The sequence below is a fragment of the Cryptomeria japonica genome, chromosome 3, assembly GCF_030272615.1.
Source record: "Cryptomeria japonica chromosome 3, Sugi_1.0, whole genome shotgun sequence".
In the NCBI taxonomy this organism is placed as follows: Eukaryota; Viridiplantae; Streptophyta; class Pinopsida; order Cupressales; family Cupressaceae; genus Cryptomeria; species Cryptomeria japonica.
In genome coordinates this window covers 171,706,132-171,719,891 of record NC_081407.1, presented here as the reverse complement: position 1 = coordinate 171,719,891, position 13,760 = coordinate 171,706,132, and the positions used below count along the sequence as shown (strand labels likewise).

General features: G+C 38.4%; 1 pseudogene; it reads left to right on the top strand.

Annotated features, from left to right (window-relative positions):
- The first annotated feature begins 11,403 nt into the window (after positions 1–11,403).
- Positions 11,404–12,732, top strand: LOC131029166 (heat shock protein 82-like; annotated as a pseudogene).
- The last annotated feature ends 1,028 nt before the right edge of the window (positions 12,733–13,760 follow it).

Sequence of the window (13,760 nt, the reverse complement as noted above, 5' to 3'; positions counted from 1 at the left end):
CTCGGGGGCAGGCATTCTGTTTATCACACCTCAGGGTGATAGCATCCCGAAGTCTTACAGGCTCACATTTCCATGCACAAACAACATAGCAGAGTATGAGGCCTTGATCACAGGACTCGGGCTAGCCGTACAATGGAAATTGCAAGAACTGCAAGTATATGGCGACTCACAACTGGTCATTTGACAAGCAACCGATGAATATCAAACTAAAGATGATAAACTCATGCCATATAAGCAAATGGTGGACAGTCTAAAGACATTATTTACTACCATCACTTTTGAGCATATACCAAGAGATCAGAATCGTGCTGCTGACGCTATGGCTACCATCGCATCTCTCCTAGATCTTCCACAACATTCAACACGCTACGAGTTCTTGGTAGAACAGCTTTGGATCCCTGCTTATGATATCCCTGAAACCGAGATGATATGTCGCCTTGTCGGTTCTGAATCCCCATGGTATGGTGAGTTCTACACCTATCTCCGCGATCATACCCTTCCTCCCAACCAATCGAATAACCAACGTAAAACCTTCATTCGCCAAACTGCTCGATATACCATTATTGTCGAAACCCTATACCGATGCGGTCTTGATGGTACTCTCCTTCGATGTCTGGAACAAGGTGAGATAACAAAGGCCTTGGAAGAGGTACATGAAGGAATTTGTGGAACCCATGCAAGTGGTCCATCACTAGCCAAGAAACTCCTGTGAGCTGGATATTATTGGCCATCTATGGAAAAGGATTCTTACTACTTTGTCAGGAGGTGCAAGAAATGCCAAGTTCATGGCGACCTGATACATGCACCTGCCCAGGAACTACAACCAATCACAACACCATGGCCTTTCTGTCAATGGGGCCTTGACCTTGTGGGTAAGATTCATCCATCTTCATCTAATGGCCATAAGTTCATTATAACCGCCACCGAATATTTCACAAAGTGGATCGAAGTTGTTCCACTTACCCAAGTCACCGGCAAGCAAATCGCCTCATTCATCCTTAATTACATCATTTGCCAGTATGGTGTACCCATGTCCATCATCACAGATAACGGTCTTCCTTTCAAAAATCAAGATGTCCGTGAACTTTGTGAGAAATTTCATATCCAACACCACTTTTCCACTCCCTACTACCCACAAGGCAATGGTCAGGCTGAAGCATCCAATAAAAACATATTGAGGATCCTAAAGAAGACAGTTAATGATGTCGGTCGTGATTGGCATGTTCAACTAAATCCAGCACTATGGGCATATCGAACTAGCATTCGAACCCCTACAGGTCCAACTCCTTATTCTTTGGTCTATGGTACAGAAGCTATCTTGCCTATTGAGGTCGAGATACCATCATTACGGGTTTCCTTGCACAATCTCATCGATGATGAAGCCTACAGAGTATCCCGTCTTCAGGACTTAGAGTTACTTGATGAGAAACGACAAGCTGCATACAATCACCTCAAAGCCTATCAACAGCGCATGAGTAGAAGCTACAATCACCGAGTTAGACCTCATACATTTGAGGTAGGTGATCTTGTTCTACGAGAGAATCCTTGCAATCAACCAAACAGAGAACATCAGGGCAAGTTTGAATCAAACTGGCTGGGCCCATATGTTGTCACTGCTGTGTTCGGGTTTGGGGCATATCAGTTGGCTCCATCAGAAGGAGAACCGCTTGCAGATCCAATCAACAGCATGCACCTCAAACGGTTTTATACCTAAGGTGTACAAAGCATCAGGCTCCCCTGCATACCAGCAAATACCAAAAACATTCAGAAAAATGTCCTGAAGAAAATACAAAAACATTCAAAAAAGTAAAGAAAAATCATGCATCCAAACGGTGAACAACCACTTCGGTGGCATCTTGGGTAAGTGCGATGGTGAAAACCTGGCAAACAAGCGCCACTCGTAAAGGCAATGGCTCCAATATCTTTCAGGCTCGTTGCGATCACATTCATACATACATCCATCCATCCGAAACCATGACTTGTTATTCATCTGCAATTAAGATAGTACTCCATGCGTCTTGCATCCTGCTTTTTCATAGTCATATCTAAAACTGGGGGCAATGCCCTTAACCTATTGATGGAAGTGGATTCTACATTGTCTTATGATTCATTAAAGTCCTTCATTCAAAACTGTCATCAAAAATCCAAAAACATTCAAAAATGTCTCATCAAAAATCCAAAAACATTCAAAAATATCTCGCCAAAAATACCAAAAACATTCAAAACAATTCAAAATCCAAAAACATCGACAAAATCATTGAAAAAAATCCACACAAAAACATGGCAACACTTTGTACATACTCATCCATGCAGATACCAAAACAATCATTGACAAAATACTCACACGATGACCATTTACCAATCGACTACACAATCCACATCAACACTCAAAAAAACTGTCTTCAAACAAGGATGCATCCTTCCTTACCAAAACAAAGACAAAAGTGACGTTTTCTTTGACAAGAAAATTATGTTAAGCTATCAAATACATGGTTGATTTGTGAGTACAATCATTCATTTATATGTATCAGGATCTTTCAACATTGTTTGGTATCGTTTGCGCATTATTTCCGATGAAGTACTGGGGCATGTACTAAGGGTGTCTACGTGGGAAGTTCACCAAGCTATGTGATCTTATGTCAAATGCGGTCATAGATCACTACGGCTTGTTGACTACAACGTATACCTCGACCATATGGGCATGAACCATTACCAAGGATCCTTATTCTTTATTCTTTATGTATATATTGTTTGTTTGCAAGTACAATGCTCTTCCTTTGGTTCCTCCTACCTCATCCAAACTAGATCAAGGTGTTATCTCTTAGTACGGTATGCACTTGTCTCAGGATATGATCAGCCTAAGATCAAGGAGGACGATCCAAGTCATGCATAAACGACGATAATCCTTGTCTGTTCCGCAAGCAATACTCTGATCGACTTGACCCTTATATCAAGTCGTTTGTATTAACTTGCTATATAAAATCCATGAAAGGAATACTCAGGTCATCTTGAATCATTATGTCAAGATGCTTGTATTCTCTTCCAACATTTTAAAGCTCAATGATGAAAATAGAGCACTATGGATCATCATTTCATCTCATCTGTTTATATATTGCATTCCATTGCATATCACCCATCCGTTCGCTCATTCATATATAGGCTTTATATGCAAAATGGGGAAAATTAAGCTGGTCTTGGATACAATCACGATCGAGTACTCTGATACATCATCAATACATCATGCAAAGTCTTACAAAACCTTGCATTCCTCATGCTCATATCATCCTCACATTTAGTTGCATCTTGCATTAAACATTCATGTCATTTTTAACTTTGCCTATAGTTTTCATTAATCATTTGCATCATTGCATCAATCATAAATAAGTAGATTTATTCATGGGATTAAATTGTCTTTGATTATATTAAGTCCTTTACTAAGCATTCATATAGTGTTGATTATCCATCATCATTTTGTTATCCTTTATCATGTATTATGGTATACATTCATTTATCCATTTAGTGAAAAAGTGCATTCATTCATCCATTAACTAAGTATCCTATTATGCTCATTTTAGGATTCATTCACATTTGCATTCATTTATCCTCCTTTTAATTGCATTAAGGTGCAGTTATTAAAACATTAGTTATAGTATCATCACATTATCATTTGTACTTAAATCATATTTAAGCATTTAGAATCATAAAATCCATTTATTTACAAAACATTGGTTCTTAACATTTTATATCCATTATGCATATGCATTCATTTAACACATTATCATATAAACATTTTTACTATACATTTTGTTTATCCATATTGCATTCATTTAACACATTATCATATAAACATTTGTACTTTACATTTTGTTTATCCATATTGCATTCATTTGACAAACATCTAGATGCATATTCATCCATAACATCATTCATTCAACCATCACATTAACATCATCGCATAAATTATCATTGCATAGAAAACAACACCATCCTGTTCATAAATCAAAACAAGCATACATCATCATCATGGCATTACATACATAAAAGCATTACATCCCAAAATCAAACAAATCATACATATATAAACTTGCATTCATATGTCAGTATCATCATCAAGACATGCATATAAGGAACATCTCATCAAATGCATACATGTATACATAACCATCTAAGCAATAAACTCATCATCCTGCATAAACATCCATATAAATCAAATGCATATCATCAAAATCTGGGATCTCCTCATATATATCATCTCATCTATCAGAGTACAATGAAGTCTACAAAATCGGCTACCAAGAGCCATCCAAGATACAGTCCACAAAATAGACAATGATACAATACATATATGCATGCAAAAATGCTCTCTCAAATGCCACTCTGGCCAGATGCTGTCCCAACACCTCCCCCTGCTCCACCACCTGATCCATCTCTCCGTGGAGGCCTCATCGAACTCGCACTCCCTCCTGCATCCCCTGATCTCTCCCTCCTCAAAGGACCCATCACACCCCCACTGCTCTGCATCCTCTGCGATCGCTCTGATCGAGTCTGCCGCATCTGAGTATAACTAAGAGCTCGCTGACTCACTGGCACCACCTACTCATATAAACCCCGCCAGTACTCTATCTCAGCCTGTGCTCGGCCAAACTGCCTCATAACCTCCCCTGTAGGCCCCTGTGCTCCTACTCCAGCCCGGACCCTCTCCTGCAGCTCCGCCAATCTCTCCACTACAGTATCTCTCTCCCGCAGCACCACCGTCAGCTCTGACTCCCGTGCAAATAGCTGCACATCCCTAGCTGCCACCTCTGCCTCCAAATCCTCTATCTGCATCTACAAGCATACTATAATGTGATCCCGTAGATCTCCAGTGGCTCCCTCCCCGGTGTCCATAGCTGCCTCCCCTACACCTCCCTCTCCAGCAGTCCCCTCCCCTCTGTCCATCGGGATCTCTCTCTCCATCCCCCTCTCACTCAGTTGAACTCCTCTCGGTATCAGTGGTCCCTGTGAGATTTGTAGAGGCAGTCCACCTCTCCCTCTCCGCTAACTCCGCATCCCCAATCCTCCTCCACCTCCACCACCTCCTCCACCACCACCTCCTCCATCTCCTCCTCCTCCTCCATCTCCTCGCCCTCCTGCCCTCCTCTGTCTCCATCCCCTCTCATCCTCAAATGCTGGGATCGGCTCTGTTGGATCCGATATCCGTAGGATCGAGTGCGCCGCCCGATACTGCATGTACTCATCTGTAACCCCTGCATCAACGACCCTCGGTCGTAGGTCTCATGGCCTCGCCTGCAGTGTCCGAAACTCTGCTAGTGCCTGATTATAAGGTAGCACTGGACCCCATGCATACCTCTCTCAAATCACCCGCGCATACTCTCCAGATCCGCTAGGCAGTCCCTGCTGTCATCCAAACTGCCTCATCACTCTCCCGGGCACTTGTCTCTCCACATGGTAGGAGGTCCTCCCAATAAGGAATCAGGTCATGAAAACATAAGGCAGTGCCTCTGCGTCATCATCCCATAGCTCACACTCCAAGTATGGCTGCCATATCACTGCATCCAGGTCATCCAATGCCCGCCGCCACCACTCTAACTTCCCCAAGTGGGGCTGGCTCATCATGTCGCTGTACATAAACATGTACGGCTGGTCCACTGCCCAGAATCTAAGACTCACTGGTCGAGTCACTGGTAGGTGCTCCCATGCCCAAATATGTAGCAGCGTCATGCCCACTGCTAAGGAACCCCTCCCCTGGTATACTACCTCATGAAGCTCCTGATACATGTGCGCCAGCACGCACGGCCCCCATGCAAATCAGGTCCCCTTAGCCATCATCATCTCGATAACCTGTCCCCATCCCACCGCCAACCCATGTGACCGCCTGTCTGGACACAGCAGTCCTCCCACAATCCCCGACAAAACTACTGGAAGAGGCTCATATAGTGCCGCTATATCCTCCCAAGCAATGGAGCCATCATCAATAAATACATCCTCATCAAATATCCTCTGCACTGCCACAGTCCCCCAGGATCTATCGTACGTGACCAGCTCTCCTCGAATCGGAATCCGTAGGATGCGCCACACATCCTCCAAGGTCATGGTCATCTCCCCCTGAGCCAAATGAAAGGTGCACGTCTCGCTATGCCACCGCTCCACTAGTGTTGTGATCAATCCGTGATTCATACGAATTACGTGCATATACATCACCTCATAAAGACCCGTCGCTACAATACAATCAATCTCTGCCTGGGTCAATCGGTCCCGCAACCCCTGTGTCGCTGGATGGCGCTCGCGTAACCGCAACACGCGCAGATCCTCCTGCACATGAACATTCATCAATCACCATCAGTTGTTTTGTTTTCAAATTTTCTTAAGTTTAAACCTAGACTATCATCAGATACTTTGATCAAGTATCTTCGGGTCTCAACAGGTAAGCAATCATGGCCACCTAGACTTCAACGGGCATTTATCCTAACAAATGACCTAAGTCTCATCAGGCTGCTATGGTTCAAAACAACTCCCACTTCACCTCGCAATCTATCAATCATTGGCATCGGGAGATTTTTCTTCATCCAAACTGGGGCATCTTTTTATCCTAAGGCAAAAGCGCTATTTTACCAACCAACAACAGCGCTAATTTCCAAACAATAGCGCTACAACTATAACAACAGCGCTCAATCAACTATTCCATAGCGCTACAACTACAAAAGCGCTAAATCAACTACCCAATAGCGCTACTTCACAACAATAGCGCTCAATTAACCCAGCAATAGCGCTACTTAACCCATAGCGCTAAAAATTGCATACAGTAGCGCTAATTCAACGCAAAAGCGCTCAAACAAAGGCACAATAGCGCCATTGCGGCACAATAGCGCTAATTAATGGAGCAAAAGCATCAAAACCAAAGTTCCAGCGCTCTTGCTCCGACTTGACTTAGACTCAGCTAAAAACCTAGCAAAAATGCACAAAAATTGAGTTTTCGAATTTGCGTACCGCTGGTCCATAGTCATCTGGGCACTGGAACCGTCGGACTCGCTCAAATCTGTGCTCAGTGATCGGAATCGGCATCGTCGCTGCTCCTTGCTCCTCCAAACGTCACTATCAGAGCTCTCGTTTTCAAATGGTCGCGGTCACAAATGATCCTGTTTTCACCCCTTTCACCCCATTTATACCCTTCGTGGTCACTGTAACTTCCCCCCTGCTCATCGCCGTGGTCCCCGTGAACTTCCCGAACCCCCATTTCTCCATGTTTCCCCCGTTTTCTTCTATTTTTCACCCATATGGCTAACTTCTTCTCTTCTACCACCCTGCCAATTTTCGTTCTTTTTCGAGAGATCGCCCGATTTTTCAAAAAAATTCGGCCCATCTCTTGAGGGGGCATACCACCCATTAAATTTACATTTTATGGGGCAATTTCTTTATACCAATTTTTCTTTCTTTGAAACGACGCGATAAATCGCACCGTCTCAAAGAGGGGTAAATGTAGTCACACAAATCTGTCCAGCTTAATTAAATAAATATTCGCTATTTATTTGATTAAAAATCCACTAGCCATCAGTTAATTAAATTAATATTTAATTAATTCATCCCCAAACATTCTTCTATTAATTAAATAAATTATTCAATTTATTTTAATTAATTCATTAAATCAAATTCCAATCAATTAAATAAATAAAATCTATTTATTTAATTAAATCCCCCTATTCCTCTTTTAAATAAATTAAATAAAAAATTTATTTAAATCATTATCCCCCCACTTGCATTTTCCTACAAAAGCAACTTGCACACATTTATTGAAATAAAAGAATTTTTATTTTAAATAAAATCCTATTTTCCCTCACCCACCAAATCCAATTTCAAAATCTAATCCCCTTCTTGATTCTTCTAACCCCTTCCTAATTAGCCTAATCCATCTCCTAATTATTGTCACATTCCTAAGCAAAATGGAGTCACTTCTCAAAGACTCCAAAGTCTTTGAAAAACATTTAATGCTTTGTGTGTTCAACAAATTAACCCCCAAAGTCTTCCAAGACCACTAATGGCTCTTATATGACCATTTATGGCTCTTACATAACCATTTATGGTTATTTCAAACTTGTCCCCCCAAACATTTATTGTTTTGACCATATTCATCCATTTCACATTTGCACAAGAGTTTATCCATTGGATAAAAGTTTTATTCTTTGAATAAAGATTTTATTCATTCAACCAATCTTGACTTAAAATCTCAAAGTCATATCAGGCATTTAATGTTTATTCTCTCTCCTCTCAACCTATCTCACATTGACACTTGTCATCCTAGGATTGGGTTGAAAGCCCTCACATAGATTTGAAATCATTCAATCCTGACCCTTGTTGAGATTGCTCAATCTCCATCATCCATTGCTCCATTTTTCCTATAAATAGAGCCCCTTTCTTTATAATCCAGATCCTGAAAACTTGTAAGCATCTAAGCTATAGACATTTTAGAGAGCATTTTTAGCATAATCATCTAATACCTTGTTATTTTGGTTAAAATATATCATTTTAGCATCAATAGCATAGCATTAGCTTCTCATTTCATATTCGAAGCTCAATATTACAATCTCAATCCTCCATAAGCATCCATAGTGCAAAAAGCTGCTGAGAGCTACACTATTTTGGAACTTGGAGAGGAGAGGAACAAGGGAGAAAGGAACCAAAACCATGCTAAAAGGCATTTGGAGATGCCTCATTATCTTTGCTTCTTTAGTTAGATATATTAGCATGTTTTTAGTATCTCTCTTGATATGCCTTTTTAGATTAGTTTTTGATTGACTAACACTAACAATCTAACGGTTTTGTGTCTTTTGTGTTGTTGATCATTTACTAACCTTGTGCCATTTAGGAGGGCATCAGGTGTTATTTAATATGTTCTTTGAACTCAACAATTGGTATCAGAGGCAAGGAGAAATTGTGGAGAAATGACAAAAGATGGAAGAAGCAAATAAATGAAGAATTAAAAAATTCTTAGGGCAAAAGTTTTGAATTTGGAAGCTACGAGTACAAGCATTGCTAGTGCAAAAATACGTTGCAATAACATTGAAAGGAAAAACAAAGAAGCTACTTATGATGTCCAATGAGGAGTAGGAGAAATTGGATAAGAAGCCAGTGACAATTATAATTATTTCCCTGTCCAGCAATGTGGTGTTTAGTTGTTTAATGTAGCAATGGAGAAGACAATGAAAGGTCTTTGAGATCATTTATTCGATATGTACGAAATGGATTCCATATCAAACAAAGTTTTCCTAGTGAAGAAATTACACAATTTGAAGATGAAGAAAGGTGGAATTGTGTCAAACCATTTAAATGAATTGAACATATTGATTTATCCAATTAATTTCTACAAGCATAAATTTGGATGATGAAATCAAGACCATTTTGATATCGTGCTCTCTACCCGATTGTTGGGAAGGAGTTGTTATGACCATCAGTAACTCGGTGTTCAACAAGAAGGGGAGTGTATTAAAATTTGATGATGTTGTTGGGACTCTTTTCATTGAGGATGTGAGGAGGAAGAATCAAGTAATTTCATCAGGAACGCTTTGTTAACCGGCAATAGAGGAGATCACAAGAAAGAGGAAAGAATAACCAAAGAAGAATATCAAAATCGAATAAGAGATTGAAGTCAAGAGGCAAACATAGTGGTTTTGGTATTGTGGCAAACAAGGCCTCATCAAAAGAAATCATTGGTCATTCAAGAAGACTAAAAATCAGCTAAAAGAAAATGAAGCAAATGCAACGTGTGAAGAAGATGCAAGTGTTCTTATTCTAACTATAAGAGAATTTTCAATAAATTTTTGGGTGCTTGGTTTTGGAACATCTTTTAATGCCACTTTGTGTAGGAAGTATTTCAAAAACCATCAAAGTGATCATTTTAGTAAGGTCTATCTTGGTGATAATAAATCTTGTGATATTGTTGGTCACGGAAGGGATATTTTGTTGAAACTAAAAAATAGAAATAGTTGGCTACTATGGGATGTTACATATGTCCCTAAACTCAAAAAAAAATGATTTTAGTTGGGCAATTGGATTCTCAAGGATTAAGAGTCACTTTAGAATAAAGTAGATGTAATGTAACAAAAGAAGCCTTGGTGATTGCTAGGGACAAAAAATCAAGCACTTTTTATGTGCTAGAAAGTTAGGAGCTGAAATTTTAATTGAGGACAATGACATGAAGTTTTGGTATAAGAGGTTCGATCACATGAGTAAGCAAGGCCTTGAAATTTTGCACAAAAGTATCAACTTTTGGGGTTGAAATCAATGGATTTGGAGAAGTGCGAGCATTGCATATATGAAAAACAAAAGAGGACCCAATTCTTTACCAAAGGACGTGACAAGAAGACAAATTTGTTGAAGCCTGTGCACTCAGATGTCTTTGGCCCCATGGAAATTACATCTATTGGTGGGTCTAATTTCTTCATTACTTTTCTAGACAATGGCATAAGAAACATTTGGGTTTATATGCTAAAAATAAAATATAAAATGTTTAGCATATTCAAAATATTTATAGCACTTGTAGAAAATTAAATGATTGAAAACAAATAATGCATGTGAATAGTCTTTAAAAGGTTTTGAACGATTTTGTGCAAATTAATGGTATTCAAAATATTAAAATTATTGTGTTTGAAAGAGAGTTTGAACAGGATAATTTTTGAGATATTTTGTATCATGCTCTCAAATGCAAGTTTGGGAAAAGAATTTTGGGCAAAGGCTATAAATACGATAAATTATTTAATTAATTGAGCTCCATCCTCTCAGTTGGATTTTTAAATTCCTACAAAGAAGTGGTTGGGTGAGAGGGTATCCTACAATCATTTGTATCTTTATTTGGGTGTGAATCTTTCATTCACATTCCACAATGAAAAAGAACGAAGCTTGATGTGAAGTTGAAATAGTCTATCTTTATCGAATATGAAGAGGAGAAATATGGCCACATGTTGTGGGATCTCATTTCGAAATAGGTTACATGAAGCCAAGATGCAACTTTTTTATGAAAAAGTTATGTAAAACTTTATTGAACAAGGGATATTCGCAAAACAATATGTGTCTAGAAATGTTGTGTAATCTTTAACACATGTTCCACACCTCCCCACCCCCTCCCTCATATGACTCCTTATCCTCAAAAATGATGTATCTGAGCTATTGAAAGATATCAATGATGACATTATAGATGAGGATAATGGTTGTTAAGGCTCAACTAATGATGAAGCATTATAGATACAAGATGGATTTTAAGATGCATGTAACGATCTCGAGGCTAAGCTTGTGGATGACCCTAAACATGTGCTTAGTGGTACCCTTAGTGAAAGTGATGGGAATACAGGAAATGACTTATATGATCGTAAGTTTTGTGAAGTCAATGACTTTAATGTTGAGTACAATGGAGACATGGAACACTATACCACTAAACAAAAAGTATATGAAGATTCATATCCTCATCTTGTGCCATTAGCTAGGGAACAAGGAGGCATTTATGTTGATGGAGGAAATGGTAAAAATCAAGTCAATTCACCTTTCAATGAAAGTAGATTGCAAGCCTCCCCTAATGAGAGTGAGTTTGAATCACCTCAATCTAAGGCCAAGGATATGGCAATTCTCATCGAGGAGAGAAATGTTCAATGGTTTGACGCCTTTGTCAGTTTTTGTAGAGATATCGTGACCAATTTACAATACAAAAGAGGTATTCAAGGTTAGGGGCTATTTTTCTTAGACCAATTACTTGTTTCTTGGTAATTTTATTGATAGAGGGTTCTACTATATGGAAATCTTTTTGTTGGTGCTTGTGTTGAAGGTTAAATATCTTTATCAAATCACACTAATGCAGAGGAATCATGAGAGTCGATAGATCATACAAGTATATGAGTTTTATGATAGATGCCTTCAAAAATGTGGTTCGGTAAATGTGTGGTGATGCTACACAAATATATTTGACTATTTGAGCTTATCAACACTCGTTGAGATTTGAATCTTTGGTATACATGGGGTTGTATACTCAAGGATCTTTACGTTAACATATCCACTGCGACTCTATCATAGAACAAAATATTGAAGGTCATCAAGAAGAACTTGGATAATAAATGCATGGAAATGCTCTCTAAAATTGGAACAAATAAGGCAAAATAATCCAAGTTCTATGAGGCCTTTGCTAAAAACATCAAGCCAGGTGTTCATGAATATAGTCAAAATCGTGCCATATTAGCATTACTCTTGAGATATTGTTCCACAAAAAGTGGTGATGAAATCACTACCCTGAAGGATTATGCCACCTACATGGAGGGACAAAAGGAGATATTCTATATTACTGGTGAGACTAAGAATGTTGTGAAGAATTTCTTTTTTGTTTATAAAAGTTGAAGAAGAGACTATGAAGTTTTGTACATGGTGAACATTATTGATGAATGTGTTATTGGTCAATTGAAGGAGTATGATGGGAAGAAGTTGGTTAGTGCTACTAAAGAGGAGCTAAAGTTGGAGGATTTAGAGGATGAGAAGAAGAAAAGGGAGGATTTGAAAGACAAATTCAAGCCATTGTGTAAATATATGAAAGATATTTTAGGTGATTGGATTGACAAGATCATAGTTTCTAATGGGGTGGTGGACTCTCCTTGTTGTTTGGTTACAAGAGAATATGGATGGACTACAAACATGGAGAGAAACATTAAGGTACATGCCCTAAGAAACATAATCGCTTCGAGGTTTAAATCAAAAGATGCTTAGTTGCTAGGTTTTTATTGACTCTAACATGGCTTGGAGAAGACTCATCTGAAGTGTCCTTGAACAAAATTTGGAGAAGCTAAAGTCTCACAAAGCTTCTCTAGGCTTGGTTATAATGTAGCATTAAGAATGGAAAGCAAGGGACATCACTGTTTATGGTTGGTAACAATGAATAGAATTAATTGTCATTCTTTCCTATGGGTGTGGCCATTAATGGTGAACCATGTAATTCATTGTGTTGTGTATATCTTTGTCTCTTTTTTGTTTTATTTTTTGGTGCTATTTAATCTACTCTTTAAACTCAACAAATGGATGACGTAGTTGGTTAAAGGCTTTGGGTTCATCTCATGTAGGACACAAGCTTGATTCTCTCTACCCGGGTTATGTGGTTGTAGGCTTGTTTAGGCCTAGTGTATAGCCTCAAGAGGTTATAAAGGGGACATCCTATCAAAAATCTAAACTTTGGATCACTAGGATACCAGTCGATTCCTCTCAGTTACATAACTCAAGGTAAGTATTTGTCATTACATAACTCTCGTTATCTTACTTATAGCTAAGATAGTGTTCTCTCTATTACATGGGTGGTACGACTCTTATAAGATACATCCATTTTAATTAAATTAGTATGTTGATACCTTACATAACTTGTGATCAACTTATTAAATATGTTAATCTTTGTAATTCATAGTTAAATTTTAGGTATATCAATATTTATTTGTTCTAAATCAATACTTGATTTTTAGTAATCTTATAACTACTTACTTTGTAGTATAATTTTGATATTGAGATGAGAGCTTATGAATACAACCATATCTTAGAAATTAAAAATTAACATATAATTATATATAAAAACTCACCCCATTACAATAGACTGTAGACAAATTATATCTATTATAATTTTAATAATATTCAATTTAAAACTTTAATTAATTAAAATATGATATTTCCACCATCCATAAATCTACAATATTAAAGAATAACTATATAAAAAGTAATTAATTTTTTTAATATTATAACTTTAATCAAATTAA